This window comes from Pleurodeles waltl, chromosome 3_1, assembly GCF_031143425.1.
Source record: "Pleurodeles waltl isolate 20211129_DDA chromosome 3_1, aPleWal1.hap1.20221129, whole genome shotgun sequence".
Taxonomy (NCBI): domain Eukaryota; kingdom Metazoa; phylum Chordata; class Amphibia; order Caudata; family Salamandridae; genus Pleurodeles; species Pleurodeles waltl.
Window position 1 is genome coordinate 1,272,607,679 of NC_090440.1, and position 23,612 is coordinate 1,272,631,290.

Here is a 23,612-nt window from a genome sequence, read left to right on the forward strand (position 1 = left end):
CTAGGAGACCTTTACAACAATGGGAAACTGATTCAATTTTCTACCCTGGTTACTGATGCGGGCCTCCCGGTGGGGCAGTTTCTGTTATATAACTCATTACTGAGGTCATTTGGTAGTTGTTTGTTTTGGTAGTCATGGGAACGGAACTAAAAACAGAGGACAGACTTGAGCTCCATCGACGATGTGCGATTACTACGACATTTAGATTGTTTGTTCCGGTTACTGATATTTGATTCCCATGGGGCTCTATCCACAGACCGGGGATAGTAAGCCTCAAGAAATGTTTCTATAATTGAGATTATTTTTGTCTCTCACATGATGTACTTAATTTAATTACGTTCGTGTTTAACTAATGGGGATTTTATTCTCTACATGCTGTTGCTTTATCTATTTTTTAGGGCGACTTTGACTGACATAAACAACTCCACAGTAAGTGACTGTGTTTTCCTTAATTTTTGCTCCTAATTGGATTTTTGATTTTTTGGAGAAGTCTTTTATGGTCCTGAAGAAGCGTTGAGGGATCCGTACGGACCACCAGACGCGAAACATGTAGACCCCTTTTTGAGAAGCCACTTTTGGGTCTTTTTCTCAAAACTCATATTTTGTGTGAGAGTAGATGAGCATTATAACTCAACTTTACTCCCTCTTTTGTTTTTAACCTTGGTCTCCGTCACAGTAGTATTGATTAAAACCATGATTACCAAATGTAGACGGATAACCAATTTTACTCTTGTTTTCTCTCCTATATTGCTTGGGTAATCTCTGATACCCCTCCATTCACTAACTATTAGTAGAGCATATACGGTTAAGAGCCCCCTCAGCGGAGCCCGTTAGGCATTGCAGCACCGGCCTAACGAGGAGCTATCCCAATGATGAAATCTTACATCCAATGTGATGCTTGAGGGTTCTCGCTCCTGTAGAAAATAATCCCATTTAGTCATTATTTGGAACAGTGCACCCTTCTTTTCTCACTACATATGATGTGCTCTTGTCCACTCTTGCATGGCTACTGGAAAGCTGTTGTCACTTGTTTATCAGTATGCATATCGGGCACACTGTCACCTTCATGGGGGACCTGCGTATTGGGTCTGCTTCCTAGAAGTCTGCGCTGCAGGGCTATCACTCGATTCCTAGACCTAGGGTTTATAACGACCAACGCGTTGATAACCCGAAGATGGAAAGCTGGTGAAGCACCAACTGTAATGGCCTGGAAGCATTCCTTTCTGACTTGGGCGGAGGCTGAGGGGGTGGCACTGAGGTGGGAGGATGCAGTTCTCTTACGTAAATACCCCCTTTCTGATAGTTGGGACATGATGCTGATATCTCTGCATGCCCCGGAGGCAGACTCTTATCCAGCTGGGACAACTTAAATTCTCACAGTAGCCTAATGATCATAGTTCACTTGCGATGTCCTGCAAATGTTACTGGTGTGCTTCTCCTTCCCTACACTTTAATACCCAAAACATCAGGTCGGTTCAATGGTGGTGCTGTACATTTTGACGCAACTTAACTGCTACATGAGCACATACCTCCGTACACTATTTGGGGAACTCCTCACACATGGGGGCATTGAACTGCTTATATTGGGCTTCTAATTACAATACACTCCTTTGTTGTTATATGTTATTGTTTTATTTACTATTACCCTAGAATCCGTGCTTGTATGCAAATATATCACTCGTTGGAAGGAAAAAGGTTTAAAAAATTGACAAAGTCGGAAAGTAAAAATTTGACAGGGACTTCCTGTGCAGCATATCCGAGGAGGGCTCCAGGGACATCGGATCAAGATTCAGCTTTCGCCCAGACAAAGATTTCCACCCTGAAAAATCATCTATGTCTGGAGGTGGAATTCTTCACCGGGGTCTCCTGTGACACGTATTTGAAGAGGGCTCCAGGGAGGTCAGATCGGATTGGTGATTTAGTCCCGATGAAGAAAATCTTCAAGAAAAAGACTAAGGGCCAGATGTATCAAATAATTTTGCGATCGCAAATGGCCCAAAGGGCCTGTGATCGCAAAAATGCATTTTTGTATGTAACAAGTCCAATTTGTGATTCGGTAACTTGTTACAGAATCGCAAATTGGATTTGCGAATACATACCAATTCAGTAATAGAAAGGGGCATTTCAAGGGCATCCCTTCCAAATACCGAATCGCGGAGGTATGTATGATTGTTTGGTGACCGTGAATGCGGTCGCAAAACAATTGTTGTTACCACCAATTCCAAATTGGTGGTAACCCATACGCAAAGAGGACGGGGTTGTGAGAAAGCAGCCTCTTTCTAGCCTTGTTACCCCCCACTTTTGGCTTGTTTGTGAGTGTATGTCAGGGAGTTTTCACTGTCTTACTGGGATCCTGCTAGCCAGGGCCCAGTGCTCATAGTGAAAACCCTATGTTTTCAGTATGTTTGTTATGTGTCACTGGGACCCTGCTAGCCAGGACCCCAGTGCTCATAAGTTTGTGACCTATATGTATGTGTTCCCTGTGTGGTGCCTAACTGTCACACTGAGGCTCTGCTAACCAGAACCTCAGTGGTTATGCTCTCTCATTTATTTCCAAATTGTCACTAACAGGCTAGTGACCAATTTCACCAATTTACTTTGGCATACTGGAACACCCTTATAATTCCCTAGTATGTGGTACTGAGGTACCCAGGGTATTGGGGTTCCAGGAGATCCCTATGGGCTGCAGCATTTCTTTTGCTACCCATAGGGAGCTCTGACAATTCTTACACAGGCCTGCCACTGCAGCCTGAGTGAAATAACGTCCACGTTATTTCACAGCCAATTACCACTGCACTTAAGTAACTTATAAGTCACCTATATGTCTAACCTTTACCTGGTAAAGGTTGGGTGCTAAGTTACTTAGTGTGTGGGCACCCTGGCACTAGCCAAGGTGCCCCCACATTGTTCAGGGCAAATTCCCCGGACTTTGTGAGTGCGGGGACACCATTATACGCGTGCACTACACATAGGTCAATACCTATGTGTAGCTTCACAATGGTAACTCCGAATATGTCCATGTAACATGTTTATGATCATGGAATTGCCCCCTCTATGCCGTCCTGGCATTGTTGGCACAATCCCATGATCCCACGGGTCTGTAGCACAGACCCGGGTACTGCCAAACTGTCTTTTCAGGGGTTTCACTGCAGCTGCTGCTGCTGCCAACCCCTCAGACAGGTTTCTGCCCTCCTGGGGTCCAGCCAGGCTTGGCCCAGGATGGCAGAACAAAGGACTTCCTCAGAGAGAGGGTGTTACACCCTCTCCCTTTGGAAAAAGGTGTTAAGGCAGGGGAGGAGTAGCCTCCCCCAGCCTCTGGAAATGCTTTCATGGGCACAGATGGTGCCCATTTCTACATAAGCCAGTCTACACCAGTTCAGGGACCCCTCAGCCCTGCTCTGGCGCAAAACTGGACAAAGGAAAGGGGAGTGACCACTCCCCTGACCTGCACCTCCCCTGGGAGGTGCCCAGAGCTCCTCCAGTGTGCTCCAGACCTCTGCCATCTTGGAAACAGAGGTGCTGCTGGCACACTGGACTGCTCTGAGTGGCCAGGGCCAGCAGGTGATGTCAGAGACTCCTTCTGATAGGCTCCTTCAGGTGTTGCTAGTAGCCAACCCTCTTTTCTAGCTATTTAGGGTCTCTGCTTTGGGGATTTCCTTAGATAACGAATGCAAGAGCTCATCCGAGTTCCTCTGCATCTCTCTCTTCACCTTCTGCCAAGGAATCGACTGCTGACCGTGCTGGAAGCCTGCAAAACTGCAACAAAGTAGCGATGACGACTACTGCAACTCTGTAACGCTGATCCTGCCGCCTTCTCGACTGCTTTTCTGGTGGTGCATGCTGTGGGGGTAGTCTGCCTCCTCTCTGCACTAGAAGCTCCAAAGAAATCTCCCGTGGGTCGACGGAATCGTCCCCCTGCAACCGCAGGCACCAAAGAACTGCATCACCGGTCCCCTGGGTCTCCTCTCAGCACGACGAGCGAGGTCCCTTGAATCCAGCAACTCTGTCCAAGTGACTCCCACAGTCCAGTGACTCTTCAGTCCAAGTTTGATGGAGGTAAGTCCTTGCCTCCCCACGCCAGACTGCATTGCTGGGAACCTTGTCTTTTGCAGCTACTCCGGCTCCTGTGCACTTTCCGAGGGAATCCTTTGTGCACAGCCAAGCCTGGGTCCCCGGCACTCTAACCTGCATTGCACGACCTCCTGAGTTGTCCTCCGGCGGCGTGGGACTCCTTTGTGCAACTTCGGGTGAGCACCGTTTCACTCCACTTCGTAGTGCCTGTTCTGGCACTTCTGCGGGTGCTGCCTGCTTCTGAGAGGGCTCCTTTTCTTGCTGGATGCCCTCTCTGTCCCCTGACGCAATTGGCGACATCCTGGTCCCTCCTGGACCACAGCAGCATCCAAAAACCGTAATCGCACGACTTGCAGCTAGCAAGGCTTGTTTGCAGTCTTTCTTCAGGAAAATACTTCTGCATGACTCTTCACGATGTGGGACATCCATCCTCCAAAGGGGAAGTTTCTAGCCCTTGTCGTTCCTGCAGAATCCTCAGCTTCTACTTCCTAGTAGCAGCTTCTTTGCACCCACAGCTGGCATTTCCTGGGCATCTGCCCACTCTCGACTTGGTCGTGACTTTTGGACTTGGTCCCCTTGTTCCACAGGTACCCTCGTCTGGAAATCCATCGTTGTTGCATTGCTGGCTTTGGTCTTTCCTGCAGAATTCCCCTATCACGACTTCTGTGCTCTTTGGGGAACTTTAGTGCACTTTGCACTCACTTTTCAGGGTCTTGAGGTGGGCTATTTTTCTAACCCTCACTGTTTTCTCACAGTCCCAGCGACCCTCTACAAGGTCACATAGGTTTGGGGTCCATTCGTGATTCGCATTCCACTTTTGGAGTATATGGTTTGTGTTGCCCCATCCCTATGTGTCCCCATTGCATCCTACTGTAACTATACATTGTTTGCACTGTTTTCTATTGCTATACTGCATATTTTTGGTATTGTGTACATATATCTTGTGTATATTTGCTATCCTCATACTGAGGGTACTCACTGAGATACTTTTGGCATATTGTCATAAAAATAAAGTACCTTTATTTTTAGTATATCTGTGTATTGTGTTTTCTATGATATTGTGCATATGGCACTAGTGGTACTGTATGAGCTTCACACGTCTCCGAGTTCAGCCTAAGCTGCTCTGCTAAGCTACCATTATCTATCAGCCTAAGCTGCTAGACACCCTATACACTAATAAGGGATACCTGGGCCTGGTGCAAGGTGTAAGTACCCCTTGGTACTCACTACAAGCCAGTCCAGCCTCCTACATCCCAAAGGAACGCCCTCCCCTTTGTGAATGCATGCAAAAACGTTTTTTAAGAGCAGGCAGTAGTCCATGGGACGCATCCCATTTTCCCTTAAGGAAAACGGGCTGCATTTAAAAAAAAAAAAAAGATTGCTTTATTGAAAAGCAATCACAGACATGGTGGTCTCTGCTGAGCCCCGCAGGCCACCATCCCTTTGATTGTAGCCATTTGCAATGGCTCGCAAATTGTGACTTACCTCATGAATATCATCGAGGTAGGTCTATTTGCGAGCCCTTGTGAATCACAGTATGAAACTCCTGGAGTTTTATACATTAGAATAGCGATTACTTAATTTTTATTAGCTAAAAATCGCAATTAGGTAATCGCTATTGTGAAGGATGATACATCTGGCCCTAAATCCGAAGGTAAACTTTTGACAGAGGCCTCCCGCTTGCTATAGCCAAGCAGGACTCCATTCTGGTCTGTCTCAAGCTTTAACTTTGACCCAGTCTAGTGTGACCAGATGACCAGATTGGAGAGTTTAGTTTCTATGCATTAGAAAACATTTATTTTTTTCAAAATTCATATATCCGGTTCCCCTTATCCAATTTTATTCATTTTGGTGTCATTGTAAAGTTAAAAATATACTTATACATTGGTGTTGGATTTCCATAGGAAAAGCATGTTTTTTGCTAATAGTTTTGGAGTCATTTGACAAATCTTCACAAAATGTTCAAAAACTAGTTTGCTAGTCACTTAAAAAATTAGTTTGCCAGTAACATCAGCTGCTGCCTGAAAGGTTTTATGGGGATTCATCAAGCAAGGGTCAAGAATAAGTGGGGTTCACAAAACATGTTTTCCCCAGGCAATTTCCCATGAGGATTTTAGACACAACTACAGCTCAAACCACTGGATGGAATTTCACCAAAATTGGCAGGAAGCTAGATCTTTGTCCTGAAAGATCGCTTTTTCTAATTTATCATATATCTGTTCAATAGTTTTAGAGCTATTAAAGAAAAAATATTTATGCGTATTTAAAGATGTGGATTAACTGCGGATCCACAGTGGATCTGCAGATCGAAGCACCAACAGCAGTGCCATGATTGACTGCCCACAACCTGAGATGAAGGTTGCAGCTGCCATTTTGTCATCAGAACTCAGTTCCTAGCAGGGAAAATAAAATTTAAAAGTGATAGAAGGGGTAAGGGTATGTATACGCTGACCCCAGTGGACTTATGAAGCGATCCTTTAGGGACCCCTCATGAGCAAGAAATTGTCCAAAAATACTTTTTTTAGCATGCAGGGATCTGTGGATCCACCACTGCACTCAGAGGGGTCCCCCACACAGCCATTGACACACCAAGTCATACGCCATACAGCCAATCACACATCCATAGAGTGACTGATACATCCAGTCAGAGACCTGGAAAACATTTCACACGCCCACTTGCGTACCCACACAACCACTCACACAGCCACATACACATGCATACAGCCACTTACACACCCACTCACACACCCATCCATACAGCTACTATACACCCAATCACATATTCATACGGCCACTCACACACCTATACAGTCCCTGATACACCCACTTCGAGCCCCAGAGAACCACTTACACACACACTCACAGACCCACACAAGCACTTACACACCCACTCACACAGCTATGTATATATCCATGCATTAACTTACACAATCACTTACAAACCCACACACCCACTCACACACCTTTAGAGCAAGACCCTTGACACACTCCCTCACACACCCACCACACATGCATATGTCCACTTACACACCCACAAAACCACTCATACACCCACTTACAAACCCAGAGAATCACTTGCACACCCGTTTAGAGATCCACACAAACACTAACACCCAGTCACATTCCACCACACTCCCAGACCCCCAGTTATACATCAACACAACCACTCACAAACTGCTCACACACCTATACAGCCACTTATCCATCCACATACAGACCTAAACAGCCAGTGACACACCCACTCACACACCCACTCACAGATTCACAGAACCACTTACACATTACCACAGCCACTTACACACCCACTCACACACCCATACAGCCACTAAGAAAACCCACTCACAGATCCAGGAAACCACTCATATCAATCAATCCAAAAAATGTATAGAGCGCGCTACTCACCTGTGAGGGTCTCAAGGCGCTTTTGGGGGGCAAGGGGGGGTTACTGTTCGAACAACCATGTCTTGTGTTTTTTTCTGAAGAGTAGGAGGTCTTTGGTTTTGCGGAGGTTGATGGGGAGGGAGTTCCAGGTTGTGGGGGTGAGGTAAGGGTGGTTCGTTGGATGCGGGGGACTGTAGCTAGTGCAAGGTCGGCTGATCGGAGGTTGGGGTGGGAGTGTGGAAGTTCACTCTTTCTTTGAGGTAGGTCGGGCCGGTGTTGTGGAGGGATTTGTGTGCGTGGATGAGGATCTTGAAAGTGATTCTCTTGTCTATGGGGAGCCTGTGAAGGGATTTGAGGAGTGGTGAGATTCGTTCTTGGTGGGGGATGCCAAGGACGAGGAGTGCGGCTGTGTTCTGGATTCTCTGGAGTTTGCGTTTGAGTTTGAGTGTGGTGCCGGAATAGAGGGCGTTACCGTAGTCTAGTCTGCTGCTGATGAGTGCATGGGTGACTGTCTTCCTGGTATCTGGGGGAATCCATTTGAAGGATTTTTTTAGAGTGCGGAGTGTGTGGAAGCAGGAGGAGGTTAATGCATTGATTTGCTGTGTCATGGGGAGGGAGGGGTCCAGGATGATGTTGAGGTTGCATGCGTGGTTTGTGGGGGTGGGTGCAGGGCCTAGGGCGGTGGTCCACCAGGAGTTGTCCCAAATGGTTTTGTTGGGGCCGAAGATGATGATCTCGGTTTTGTTGGAGTTAAGCTTGAGGTTGTTAGTTGTCATCTAGTTGGCGGTGTCGAGGAGGGCAGCGTTTAGGTTGGTTTTGGCAGTGGTGGGGTTGCGGGTGAGGGAGAGGATGAGTTGGATGTCGTCTGCGTAGGAGAGGATGGTGATTCTGCGTGGTCGGAGGATGTTGGCTAGGGGGATCATGTAAATGTTGAAGAGTGTGGGGCTGAGGGAGGACCCTTGGAGGACTCCGCATATGATCTTGGTAGCAGTGGAGTGGAAAGGTGGAAGGCGGACTCTTTGGTTCCGGTCGGTGAGGAAGGAGGTGAGCCAGTCTAAGGCTTTGTGGAGAATTCCTGTGTTGTGGAGGCATATGCAGAGTGTGTGGTGGCAGACAGTGTCAAAGGCTGCGGAGAGGTCTAGGAGGATGAGTGCGACGGTCTTGGCTTTGTCGGCTTTGGTCCTGATGTCGTCAGTGCATGTGATGAGGGCGGTTTCCGTGCTGTGGTTCTTGCGGAACCCGGATTGTGAGGGGTCAAGAGTGTTGTTTTCTTCGAGAAAGTAGGATTGGTGGGCGTTGACTAGTTTCTCGGCAACCTTGGCGGGGAAAGGGAGGAGGGAGATGGGGCGATAGCTGGAGAGGACCTCTGGGTCGGCTTTTTTTTTTTTTAGGAGAGCAGTGATTTCTGCGTGCTTCCAGGGGTCTGGATATATAGCCATACAGGCACTAGACAGCTACTCACACACCCACATAGTCACTTACGCAGGTGTGAGAAAGTAGCCTCTTTCTAGCCTTGTTACCCCCACTTTTGGCCTGTTTGTGAGTGTATGCCAGGGTGTTTTCACTGTCTCACTGGGATCCTGCTAGCCAGGGCCCAGTGCTCATAGTGAAAACCCTATGTTTTCAGTATGTTTGTTATGTGTCACTGGGACCCTGCTAGTCAGGACCCCAGTGCTCATAAGGTTGTGGCCTATATGTGTGTGTTCCCTGTGTAGTGCCTAACTGTCTCACTGAGGCTCTGCTAACCAGAACCTCAGTGGTTATGCTCTCTCATTTCTTTCCAAATTGTCACTAACAGGCTAGTGACCATTTTTACCAATTTACATTGGCTTACTGGAACACCCTTATAATTCCCTAGTATATGGTACTGAGGTACCCAGGGTATTGGGGTTCCAGGAGATCCCTATGGGCTGCAGCATTTCTTTTGCCACCCATAGGGAGCTCTGACAATTCTTACACAGGCCTGCCACTGCAGCCTGAGTGAAATAACGTCCACGTTATTTCACAGCCATTTTACACTGCACTTAAGTAACTTATAAGTCACCTATATGTCTAACCTTTACCTGGTAAAGGTTAGGTGCAAAGTTACTTAGTGTGAGGGCACCCTGGCACTAGCCAAGGTGCCCCCACATTGTTCAGAGCCAATTCCCTGAACTTTGTGAGTGCGGGGACACCATTACACGCGTGCACTACATATAGGTCAATACCTATATGTAGCTTCACAATGGTAACTCCGAATATGGCCATGTAACATGTCTATGATCATGGAATTGCCCCCTCTATGCCATCCTGGCATAGTTGGCACAATCCCATGATCCCAGTGGTCTGTAGCACAGACCCTGATACTGCCAAACTGCCCTTCCTGGGGTTTCACTGCAGCTGCTGCTGCTGCCAACCCCTCAGACAGGCATCTGCCCTCCTGGGGTCCTGCCAGGCCTGGCCCAGGATGGCAGAACAAAGGACTTCCTCTGAGAGAGGGTGTTACACCCTCTCCCTTTGGAAAATGGTGTGAAGGCAGGGGAGGAGTAGCCTCCCCCAGCCTCTGGAAATGCTTTGTTGGGCACAGATGTGCCCAATTCTGCATAAGCCAGTCTACACCGGTTCAGGGGACCCCTTAGCCCTGCTCTGGCGCGAAACTGGACAAAGGAAAGGGGAGTGACCACTCCCCTGACCTGCACCTCCCCTGGGAGGTGTCCAGAGCTCCTCCAGTGTGCTCCAGACCTCTGCCATCTTGGAAACAGAGGTGCTGCTGGCACACTGGACTGCTCTGAGTGGCCAGTGCCACCAGGTGACGTCAGAGACTCCTGCTGATAGGCTCCTTCAGGTGTTAGTAGCCTATCCTCTCTCCTAAGTAGCCAAACCCTCTTTTCTGGCTATTTAGGGTCTCTGTCTCTGGGGAAACTCTAGATAACGAATGCAAGAGCTCATCCGAGTTCCTCTGCATCTCTCTCTTCCCCTTCTGCCAAGGAATCGACTGCTGACCGCGCTGGAAGCCTGCAAACCTGCAACATAGTAGCAAAGACGACTACTGCAACTCTGTAATGCTGATCCTGCCGCCTTCTCGACTGTTTTCCTGCTTGTGCATGCTGTGGGGGTAGTCTGCCTCCTCTCTGCACCAGAAGCTCCGAAGAAATCTCCCGTGGGTCGACGGAATCTTCCCCCTGCAACCGCAGGCACCAAAAAGCTGCATTACCGGTCCCTTGGGTCTCCTCTCAGCACAACGAGCGAGGTCCCTCGAATCCAGCGACTCTGTCCAAGTGACCCCCACAGTCCAGTGACTCTTCAGTCCAAGTTTGGTGGAGGTAAGTCCTTGCCTCACCTCGCTGGGCTGCATTGCTGGGAACCGCGACTTTTGCAGCTACTCCGGCCCCTGTACACTTCCGGCGGAAATCCTTTGTGCACAGCCAAGCCTGGGTCCACGGCACTTTAACCTGCATTGCACGACTTTCTAAGTTGGTCTCCGGCGACGTGGGACTCCTTTGTGCGACTTCGGGTGAGCACCGTTTCACGCATCCTTGTAGTGCCTGTTTCTGGCACTTTTCTGGGTGCTACCTGCTGCTGAGAGGGCTCCTTTTCTTGCTCGACATCCCCTCTCTCTCCTGGTCCAATTTGCGACCTCCTGGTCCCTCTAGGGCCACAGCAGCATCCAAAAACGCTAACTGCACAATTTGCAGCTAGCAAGGCTTGTTGGCGTTCTTTCGGCGGGAAAACACTTCTGCACGACTCTCCACGGCAAGTGGGATCCGTCCACCAAAGGGGAAGTCTCTAGCCCTTTTCGTTCTTGCAGAAACCTCAGCTTCTTCTGTCCAGTAGAAGCTTCTTTGCATCCACAGCTGGCATTTCCTGGGCATATGCCCATCTCCGACTTGCTTGTGACTTTTGGACTTGGTCCCCTTGTTCCACAGGTACCCTAGATTGGAAATCCACAGTTGTTGCATTGTTGGTTTGTGTCTTTCCTGCATTATTCCTCTAACACGACTTCTTTGTCCTTATGGGAACTTTAGTGCCCTTTGCACTCACTTTTCAGGGTCTTGGGGAGGGTTATTTTTCTAACTCTCACTATTTTCTAATAGTCCCAGCGACCCTCTACAAGGTCACATAGGTTTGGGGTCCATTCGTGGTTCGCATTCCACTTTTGGAGTATATGGTTTGTGTTGCCCCTATCCCTATGTTTCCCCATTGCATCCTATTGTAACTATACATTGTTTGCACTGTTTTCTAAGACTATACTGCATATTTTTGCTATTGTGTATATATATATCTTGTGTATATTTCCTATCCTCTCACTGAGGGTACACTCTAAGATACTTTGGCATATTGTCATAAAAATAAAGTACCTTTATTTTTAGTATAACTGTGTATTGTGTTTTCTTATGATATTGTGCATATGACACTAAGTGGTACTGTAGTAGCTTCACACGTCTCCTAGTTCAGCCTAAGCTGCTCTGCTAAGCTACCCTTATCTATCAGCCTAAGCTGCTAGACACCCTATACACTAATAAGGGATAACTGGGCCTGGTGCAAGGTGCAAGTACCCCTTGGTACTCACTACAAGCCAGTCCAGCTTCCTACATTGGTTGTGCAGTGGTGGGATAAGTGCTTGAGACTACTTACCACTCTTGTCATTGTACTTTTCATAAGAGAAAAATATACAAAACAAGGTCAGTGTATATACACATAGCCAAAAAGTTTTGCATTTCCTCTTTTCACTCTTTTCTAAGTGCTGAAAAGTACTCCTAAACTTTCAAAAAGTTCTTAAAAGTTTAAAAAGTTTTTTTTCTGTCTTTCCAAAAAGTTCTGAAAACTTTTGTCTCTTTCTCTATCACTTTAACTCTCTCTAAAAAATGTCTGGCACAGGCCAAAGTGTTGATCTGTCCAAACTTGCATATGACAACCTTAGCTGGAAAAGAGCAAGGAGTCTCTGTATAGAGAGAGGTTTAAGTGTAGGGAAGAATCCTGCCTTGGAACTGTTAATTAACATGCTTAGAGAACAGGATAAGGCCAGAGGTGGCCCATCTGTTGAAAAAGTACCTAATAGTTCCCAATCTGATTCAGGGACTCCCCCAGGAAAAGATTCAGGAAAGAAACTTCCTAGCCTGCCCATTACTAGACAATCTAGCATAGATGGTAATGATGATGAGCCACACCATAGAAATAGTGTTGTCTCACATCATAGCAAAAGCATTTATTCTCACCATACTGGTAGTAATGTTTCTGTAAACCAAGCTGTTAAGTTGGCTTCTGTAAGGGACAGGTCTCCTTCTGTTCATTCCCATCATAGCTCTGTTTCTAGAAATGTCCCTCCCACCAACCCTGATGACAGAATGTTAGAGAGGGAACTCAATAAGTTGAGGGTGGAACAAACCAGACTGAAGCTTAAAAAGCAACAGCTGGATTTGGATAGACAGTCTTTTGAATTAGAGAAGGAAAGACAGAAGTTGGGTTTAGATACCCATGGTGGCAGCAGCAGTATTCCCCATAGTCATCCTGCAAAAGAGCATGATTCCAGGAATCTGCACAAGATAGTTCCCCCTTATAAGGAGGGGGATGACATTAACAAGTGGTTTGCTGCACTTGAGAGGGCCTGTGTTGTACAGGATGTCCCTCAAAGGCAGTGGGCTGCTATCCTATGGCTATCATTTAGTGGAAAAGGTAGGGATAGGCTCCTTACTGTAAAAGAAAATGATGCTAATAATTTCCAAGTTCTTAAGAATGCACTCCTGGATGGTTATGGCTTAACCACTGAACAGTACAGGATAAAGTTCAGAGAGACCAAAAAGGAGTCTTCACAAGACTGGGTTGATTTCATTGACCAGGCAGTGAAGGCCTTGGAGGGGTGGTTACATGGCAGTAAAGTTACTGATTATGACAGCCTGTATAACTTAATCCTGAGAGAGCATATTCTTAATAATTGTGTGTCTGATTTGTTGCACCAGTACTTGGTGGACTCTGATCTGACCTCTCCCCAAGAATTGGGAAAGAAGGCAGACAAATGGGTCAGAACAAGAGTGAACAGAAAAGTTCATACAGGGGGTGACAAAGATGGCAACAAAAAGAAGGATGGTAAGTCTTCTGACAAGGGTGGGGACAAATCTAAAAATGAGTCTTCATCAGGCCCACAAAAACACTCTGGTGGGGGTGGTGGGTCCAAATCCTCCTTTAATCAGAACAAGGAAAAGAAACCATGGTGCTATTTATGTAAAATAAAAGGCCATTGGACAACAGATCCCAGTTGTCCAAAAAAAGGCACCACAGCTCCTACCACTACAACCCCTACTGCTACACCTAGTGTCCCTACTAATAGCAGTGGTGGTGGGAGCAAACCTACTAATAGCCAATCCAAGGGGGTAGCTGGGCTCACTTTTGGTAATTTAGTTGGGGTTGGTCTGATTAGGGAGACCACAGAGGCTACTTTAGTCTCTGAAGGGGCTATTGATTTAGCCACTTTGGTTGCTTGCCCCCATAACTTGGAGAAGTACAAGCAACTAACCCTAATAAATGGTGTTGAGGTCCAGGCCTACAGGGACACAGGTGCCAGTGTCACAATGGTGATTGAGAAACTGGTGCACCCTGAACAACACATACTTGGACACCAGTACCAAGTAACCGATGCTCACAACATAACACAAAGCCACCCCATGGCTGTTGTAAATCTCAACTGGGGGGGGGTAACTGGTCCAAAGAAAGTTGTGGTAGCTTCAGATTTACCTGTAGACTGTCTATTAGGGAATGATTTGGAGACATCAGCTTGGTCAGATGTGGAGTTGGAGGCCCATGCAGCAATGCTGGGCATCCCAGGGCATATTTTTGCTTTGACAAGGGCTCAGGCCAAAAAGCAAAAAGGACAGGGAAGCTTGGATCCTGGAACAATGGACCAAGTGCTCCCTAAAGCTAGGGCTAGTAGAAGCAAACCACTTCCTACTATCCCTCCCTCTACAGTGGATTCTAATTCTGAGGAAGAAGAATTCCCTCCCTGTGCAGAACCTACACCAGAGGAGCTGGAAGCAGACACTGCTGAGCTTTTGGGTGAAGGGGGGCCTGCCAGAGAGGAGCTGAGTGTGGCACAGCAAACCTGTCCCACATTAGAGGGTCTCAGACAGCAAGCTGTCAAACAGGCTAATGGGGATGTCAGTGACTCTCACAGAGTTTACTGGGAGGACCACCTCTTGTACACTGAGCATAGGGATCCTAAACCTGGAGCTGCCAGGAGATTAGTGATTCCTCAGGAGTACAGAAAGTTCCTCCTAACACTGGCACATGACATTCCCTTAGCTGGGCATCTAGGACAAATGAAAACTTGGGACAGGCTTGTTCCCCTGTTTCATTGGCCTAGGATGTCTGAGGACACAAAAGAATTTTGCAAGTCCTGTGAAACCTGTCAAGCCAGTGGCAAGACAGGTGGCACCCCAAAGGCACCCCTTATCCCACTGCCTGTGGTTGGGGTTCCCTTTGAAAGGGTAGGGGTTGACATAGTTGGCCCCCTTGACCCTCCTACTGCTTCAGGCAATAGGTTTATCTTGGTGGTAGTGGACCATGCCACAAGATATCCTGAAGCTATTCCTTTAAGGACCACTACAGCTCCTGCAGTGGCAAAGGCCCTCCTGGGAATATTTTCCAGGGTGGGCTTCCCAAAGGAAGTAGTATCAGACAGAGGAAGCAATTTCATGTCTGCATACTTAAAGGCCATGTGGAAGGAGTGTGGTGTAACTTACAAGTTCACAACACCCTATCATCCACAAACAAATGGACTGGTGGAGAGATTTAATAAAACTCTCAAAGGCATGATTATGGGACTCCCTGAAAAACTCTGCAGGAGATGGGATATCCTTCTACCATGCCTCATTTTTGCCTACAGGGAGGTACCCCAGAAAGGAGTGGGCTTCAGCCCCTTTGAACTTCTTTTTGGACACCCTGTTAGGTGCCACTCACACTTGTAAAGGAGGGTTGGGAACAACCTTTAAAAGCTCCTAAGCAGGATATTGTGGATTATGTACTTGGCCTCAGATCAAGGATGGCTGAGTACATGAAAAAGGCCAGTAAAAACCTTCAGGCCAGCCAAGAGCTCCAGAAGCAATGGCATGATCAGAAGGCTGTTTTGGTTCAGTACCAACCAGGGCAGAAAGTGTGGGTCTTGGAGCCTGTGGCCCCAAGAGCACTCCAAGATAAATGGAGTGGACCCCACACAATTGTTGAAAAGAAGGGTGAAGTCACCTACTTGGTTGACTTAGGCACTGCCAGGAGTCCCCTTAGGGTGCTCCATGTCAACCGCCTGAAACCCTACTATGACAGGGCTGATCTCACCCTGCTCATGGCAACAGATGAGGGACAGGAAGAAGACAGTGATCCTCTACCTGATCTCTTCTCTTCCACAGATCAAGATGCTCTTGTGGAAGGTGTAGTTTTGGCTGATTGTCTTACTGCTGAGCAGAAAGACAATTGCATAAATCTCCTAGGACAATTCTCAGAACTCTTCTCTACTGTGCCAGGCACCACTTCTTGGTGTGAGCACACTATAGATACTAGAGACAGTTTACCTGTCAAAAGTAAGATCTATAGGCAGCCTGACCATGTCAGGGACTGCATAAAGCAAGAAGTTCAGAAAATGTTGGAACTAGGAGTGGTTGAGCACTCTGACAGTCCATGGGCTTCTCCTGTGGTACTGGTACCAAAACCCAATTCTAAAGATGGAAAGAAGGAAATGAGGTTTTGTGTAGACTATAGAGGTCTCAACTTGGTAACCAAAACTGATGCTCACCCTATACCCAGGGCAGATGAGCTTATAGATACACTGGCATCTGCCAAGTATCTAAGCACTTTTGATTTGACTGCAGGGTATTGGCAGATCAAATTATCAGAAGATGCTAAACCTAAGACTGCATTTTCTACCATTGGAGGACATTACCAGTTTACTGTAATGCCTTTTGGTTTGAAAAATGCACCTGCCACTTTTCAGAGGTTGGTGAACACAGTCCTGCAAGGGCTGGAAGCTTTCAGTGCAGCATATTTGGACGATATAGCTGTCTTTAGCTCCAGCCGGGATGATCACCTGGTCCACCTTTGGAAAGTTTGGGAGGCCCTGCAAAAGGCAGGCCTCACTATCAAGGCTTCAAAGTGCCAGATAGGGCAGGGTAAGGTGGTTTATCTGGGACACCTTGTTGGTGGGGAACAGATTGCACCACTTCAGGGGAAAATCCAAACTATTATTGATTGGGTTCCCCCTACCACTCAGACTCAGGTGAGAGCCTTCCTAGGCCTCACTGGGTATTACAGGAGGTTCATTAAGAACTATGGCTCCATTGCAGCCCCTCTTAATGACCTCGCATCCAAGAAAATGCCTAAAAAGGTATTATGGACAGCAAGCTGTCAGAAAGCTTTTGAGGAGCTGAAGCAGGCCATGTGCTCTGCACCTGTCCTGAAAAGCCCTTGTTACTCTAAAAAATTCTATGTCCAAACTGATGCATCTGAATTAGGAGTAGGGGCAGTCCTATCACAACTTAATTCTGAGGGCCAGGATCAACCTGTTGCTTTTATTAGTAGAAGGTTGACCCCTAGAGAAAAGCGTTGGTCTGCCATTGAGAGGGAGGCCTTTGCTGTGGTCTGGGCTCTGAAGAAGTTGAGGCCATACCTGTTTGGCACTCACTTCATTGTTCAGACAGACCACAAACCTCTACTTTGGCTAAAACAAATGAAAGGTGAAAATCCTAAATTGTTGAGGTGGTCCATATCCCTACAGGGAATGGACTATACAGTGGAACATAGACCTGGGAGTAGCCACTCCAATGCAGATGGACTCTCCAGATATTTCCACTTAGACAATGAAGACTCATCAGGTAATGGCTAGTCTTATTGTCCTTCGTTTGGGGGGGGGTTGTGTAGGAAAGTACCATCTTGCCTGGCATGTTACCCCCATTTTTCACTGTATATATGTTGTTTTAGTTGTATGTGTCACTGGGACCCTGGTAACCCAGGGCCCCAGTGCTCATAAGTGTGCCTGAATGTGTTACCTGTGTAGTGACTAACTGTCTCACTGAGGCTCTGCTAATCAGAACCTCAGTGGTTATGCTCTCTCATTTCTTTCCAAATTGTCACTGACAGGCTAGTGACCATTTTTACCAATTTACATTGGCTTACTGGAACACCCTTATAATTCCCTAGTATATGGTACTGAGGTACCCAGGGTATTGGGGTTCCAGGAGATCCCTATGGGCTGCAGCATTTCTTTTGCCACCCATAGGGAGCTCTGACAATTCTTACACAGGCCTGCCACTGCAGCCTGAGTGAAATAACGTCCACGTTATTTCACAGCCATTTTACACTGCACTTAAGTAACTTATAAGTCACCTATATGTCTAACCTTTACCTGGTAAAGGTTGGGTGCAAAGTTACTTAGTGTGAGGGCACCCTGGCACTAGCCAAGGTGCCCCCACATTGTTCAGAGCCAATTCCCTGAACTTTGTGAGTGCGGGGACACCATTACACGCGTGCACTACATATAGGTCACTACCTATATGTAGCTTCACCATGGTAACTCCGAATATGGCCATGTAACATGTCTATGATCATGGAATTGCCCCCTCTATACCATCCTGGCATAGTTGGCACAATCCCATGATCCCAGTGGTCTGTAGCACAGACCCTGGTACTGCCAAACTGCCCTTCCTGGGGTTTCACTGCAGCTGCTGCTGCTGCCAACCCCTCAGACAGGCAGCTGCCCTCCTGGGGTCCAGCCAGGCCTGGCCCAGGATGGCAGAACAAAGAACTTCCTCTGAGAGAGGGTGTGACACCCTCTCCCTTTGGAAAATGGTGTGAAGGCAGGGGAGGAGTAGCCTACCCCAGCCTCTGGAAATGCTTTGTTGGGCACAGATGTCCCCAATTCTGCATAAGCCAGTCTACACCGGTTCAGGGACCCCTTAGCCCCTGCTCTGGCGCGAAACTGGACAAAGGAAAGGGGAGTGACCACTCCCCTGACCTGCACCTCCCCTGGGAGGTGTCCAGAGCTCCTCCAGTGTGCTCCAGACCTCTGCCATCTTGGAAACAGAGGTGCTGCTGGCACACTGGACTGCTCTGAGTGGCCAGTGCCACCAGGTGACGTCAGAGACTCCTGCTGATAGGCTCCTTCAGGTGTTAGTAGCCTTTCCTCTCTCCTAAGTAGCCAAACCCTCTTTTCTGGCTATTTAGGGTCTCTGTCTCTGGGGAAATTTTAGATAACGAATGCATGAGCTCAGCCGAGTTCCTCTGCATCTCTCTCTTCACCTTCTGATAAGGAAACGACCGCTGACCGCGCTGGAAGCCTGCAAACCTGCAACATAGTAGCAAAGACGACTACTGCAACTCTGTAACGCTGATCCTGCCGCCTTCTCGACTGTTTTCCTGCTTGTGTATGCTGTGGGGGTAGCCTGCCTCCTCTCTGCACCAGAAGCTCCGAAGAAATCTCCCGTGGGTCGACGGAATCTTCCCCCTGCAACCGCAGGCACCAAAAAGCTGCATCACCGGTCCCTTGGGTCTCCTCTCAGCACGACGAGCGAGGTCCCTCGAATCCAGCGACGCTGTCCAAGTGACCCCCACAGTCCAGTGACTCTTCAGCCCAAGTTTGGTGGAGGTAAGTCCTTGCCTCACCTCGCTGGGCTGCATTGCTGGGAACCGCGACTTTGCAGCTACTCCGGCCCCTGTGCACTTCCGGCGGAAATCCTTTGTGCACAGCCAAGCCTGGGTCCACGGCACTCTAACCTGCATTGCACGACTTTCTAAGTTGGTCTCCGGCAACGTGGGACTCCTTTGTGCAACTTCGGCGAGCACCGTTTCACGCATCCTCGTAGTGCCTGTTTCTGGCACTTCACCGGGTGCTACCTGCTTCAGTGAGGGCTCTTTGTCTTGCTCGACGTCCCCTCTCTCTTCAGGTCCAATTTGCGACCTCCTGGTCCCTCCTGGGCCCCAGCAGCGTCCAAAAACGCCAAACGCACGATTTGCGTGTAGCAAGGCTTGTTGGCGTCCTTCCGGCGGGAAAACACTTCTGCACGACTCTCCAAGGCGAGAGGGATCCGTCCACCAAAGGGGAAGTCTCTAGCCCTTTTCGTTCCTGCAGAAACCTCAGCTTCTTCTGTCCAGTCGAAGCTTCTTTGCACCCGCAGCTGGCATTTCCTGGGCATCTGCCCATCTCCGACTTGCTTGTGACTTTTGGACTTGGTCCCCTTGTTCCACAGGTACCCTAGATTGGAAATCCACAGTTGTTGCATTGCTGGTTTGTGTCTTTCCTGCATTATTCCTCTAACACGACTCTTTTGTCCTTAGGGGAACTTTAGTGCACTTTGCACTCACTTTTCAGGGTCTTGGGGAGGGTTATTTTTCTAACTCTCACTATTTTCTAATAGTCCCAGCGACCCTCTACAAGGTCACATAGGTTTGGGGTCCATTCGTGGTTCGAATTCCACTTTTGGAGTATATGGTTTGTGTTGCCCCTATCCCTATGTTTCCCCATTGCATCCTATTGTAACTATACATTGTTTGCACTGTTTTCTAAGACTATACTGCATATTTTTGCTATTGTGTATATATATCTTGTGTATATTTCCTATCCTCTCACTGAGGGTACACTCTAAGATACTTTGGCATATTGTCATAAAAATAAAGTACCTTTATTTTTAGTATAACTGTGTATTGTGTTTTCTTATGATATTGTGCATATGACACTAAGTGGTACTGTAGTAGCTTCACACGTCTCCTAGTTCAGCCTAAGCTGCTCTGCTAAGCTACCCTTATCTATCAGCCTAAGCTGCTAGACACCCTATACACTAATAAGGGATAACTGGGCCTGGTGCAAGGTGCAAGTACCCCTTGGTACTCACTACAAGCCAGTCCAGCCTCCTACAGCAGGTACTCACAAACCCTCACACAGGCAGTGATACAGTTATATCAATTGCAAGAGGTTATGTCTGTTTTAAATGTGTTGTACTTTTGTATTGAATATGTGCTTTTGGTTGTAAATGAGCCATTGCAGTTGCACCTGCAACATAGCCAGTAGTCCTCTTATTTGACTGAAATCTGCAATTAATCCACGGATCCGAGTCAGTGATTTAAAAAAAAAAAGGATTTGAAAACAAAAAAGAAGTGTTTGGAAAAAGTGTTGACTCTTAAAAGAGTCCTTGTGTTTATGCTGCATAGATTATAATTACACAACCAACCGAATGCATTCTTTTTTGTTATGGTATATAGAACCCATGTTGTGGTCTCAGACAAATGCAGAAACAGCTTTATTGACACGTTTTCTGGATTTCTCTATCTGCAGACAACATTTGGTTGACCACTACCATTTCTGTCTTTGACAAATGTTGGAGAATGGCAAAAGTGACATTAATTTACCAAAGGTTTCCTTTATTAGAATTTCCAGTCCTACCCCAGTAAATGTGCCTAGGTCATTGCCACTACAGTGCAAAATTGTGAGGTCTGGGTGTTGGCAATCTGCAATGCATTCAACAAAAGACTGCAATTGATGTCACTTTAACTCTCTCTGGCCAACCCAAGTAATGTCTACAGTAGGCAAACCTAGGTCCCTGTTAATGCCACACTTCCTAGCACTCCCTCTGGCCCAAAATACAAAACTATGCCCCACAATCCAGGCTTGGAATGTTTTGAAAACAAGCAGGAGTTGCACACATGAAAAGGATGCAGCAGAATGAGGCAGTTTTGAAGATGAGGCAGTTAAAATAGAGGGCAATAGAGGATAGCAGGTACAATATAAAAGAACATAATTGATTTGATGGTAAAGTTGTGCAGGTAACTAAAATTAGTTAGTGACTTGAAGAAAAAAGTAACTAACTCCATGATTGGCTTAAGGAAAATAAATAAAAGTTATGTTGGTTGGGATATGCTTGGAAATACAACAGGCAACCACATCTGCTACAGGAAATGTGAAGCTAGTATGCTGCTGAAAGAAAGTCTTAATGTTTGACCTACTAGCAGGCAGAGACTATTGGAAATGTGGTTACTATGGAAACACAGCTAAAATAGTGGAGGAGAAGGAAAGAGATTGCAGTGTGAAACTGAAAAGCAGACTGGTGTACAAAAAATGCTCAGTAGGGAGTGTATGTCTTGTAATTGACAATATTTAACAAATTAAAATATAAACGAAAAGCATTCTGCTTGTTGACAGCATCCATAAATTGGGCAGCTTCTAACATTTTTAGTGCAACTGGCATATGGCATTTGCTACAATTAGTGACCATGTCTTGTAGTACTGGTGAAACAGTGGGGATGGTAACCATCTAGCCAGATAGTAAGGGCCCGATAGATGGTCCAGCTGCTGATGATGATGCACCACCTTCCCTCTTTCTTATAATCACGTGATTCATCTTTCTATTTATGGTTTTCAGGTGTTGCCAAATAGAGGATGTGCCATGCAAATTTTTCACTACACCACTTGACAGCTTTTTGCTGCATATATTGCATTGGACAAATTTTGAAATAATGTTATCTCTTGAAGGGATGGAGTAATATTTTCGAACAGTGGAGGAATTTTTGGACGTGGTAAGCCTTCTTTTTCATCCTGCTCTTCCTTTTCTGCCCTATCAACACCAGAAGACATCTTAATTTTGAAACTCTCTTCTTTTGAAGGAAAGTCACAAAAATGATGGAGCGTGGTTTTCAGCCTGATTCCAGAGAGATGTCGAACACAAATAACTGATTTAAGGCATGGTTTCCAATGTTGATAGATGGAGACTTAGAGCATCCACTGAGAAGCTGAGGTTTGTGTGTGTTCACGGAATTGAGGTGGATTTGGATGTTATATAAAAAATCCTTAGAAATTCCCCAGGAAAAACAAAGGTTTCAGGGATATTATAGCCAGACTCAGATTTTATGCATTCAAAACCATAGAAATTCAGCAGTTATTGTTATCTGAGATAACTATAACTTACAACCCCACAATGCACTGCTTATGACCTCACATATTACATCACTCAGGACATGGTGACTATATATACCTATTACTCATGCCCTAAGTAAATATAACCTGAGCCCCCACCATGCACAGGTTTCTCATCAATAATTTCACTGGAAATGTTTGCAGTATTAACGATGTCACAAAAGATGCCATGAGTGATGTAATATGTAGGGTAATTAGAAGTGCATATCAATGGCATGAGTTATAGATACTTTAGGGCACGAATTACAGTTACTTGAGATAACTATAACTGATGGATTTCCATGGCTTCATATATGTTGAATCTGAACCTAACTATAATTTCCCAGTAATCTCTGGTTTCTTCAGTGAATGTCTAAAGCTTTTAAAAAAATGTATTTCCTAACTATACCATCCCAGTAACTGTAAACAAAATTCAGTGAATTACTTTTGTTAGTTTTTCAATACTATTTCCTAAACATAACATCACTGTAACCTGGTTGGGTAAGTGGGTGTTTGTACCTGGTTGTGCAAGTGTATAATTGAATTTATGAGTCTATGAGTGTGTCGCGTAGGCTCTCATTATTTTAATGAGACTACTGGATTTGGGTGGCAGAATCACTTGCACTGTGGGGAAATGAGTCTCAAACCATTACAGGTAGGACCTGTCGGACTAATCCTGGTTTTGCTCCGGCTAACTAGAAGTGCCTCATCTCGTCACCCAAGAGCAGGGATGATTGGACAGCCGAGCGCATGACACAATTTATTCCTCGGAGAAATCATTGTCACTCAGATCGCATCCATTTCTCTCAGTTACGTTAGTCTTACATATACATGGACAATCAGAGGCACTATATATTTCAATAAGGTTTTAATGAAGCAACTGAATCTTAGATAATAAAGCATGTACTGCAATAACTAGGACGATGAAGCATGACAGGATTAAAATTGTGACAAGGAGAGTAAAGCATAAATTACTTTACCATATTGTCACTTGAATCATTAAAATAACTCCTACCTAGGCTATGTTGGAGCACAGCATGTTAAGCTCTAGTTCTGCCATTCAGGTTCCCCTGGGAAGACATCATCCCTCATACCTGAGCAAGAGGCCTGTAGTCTACATAAGCAGCTGTAGTGAAGCGTTCAGCAATCAGCATACAGTCATGGTCATCTGGTTGGATTCTCCCTCTAACGTGCATAGGTCAAAGTAGTGTTTTTATAATAAAACACCTGATGTTCTAAGAAAGGATCCCTATGTCAGAGTGTG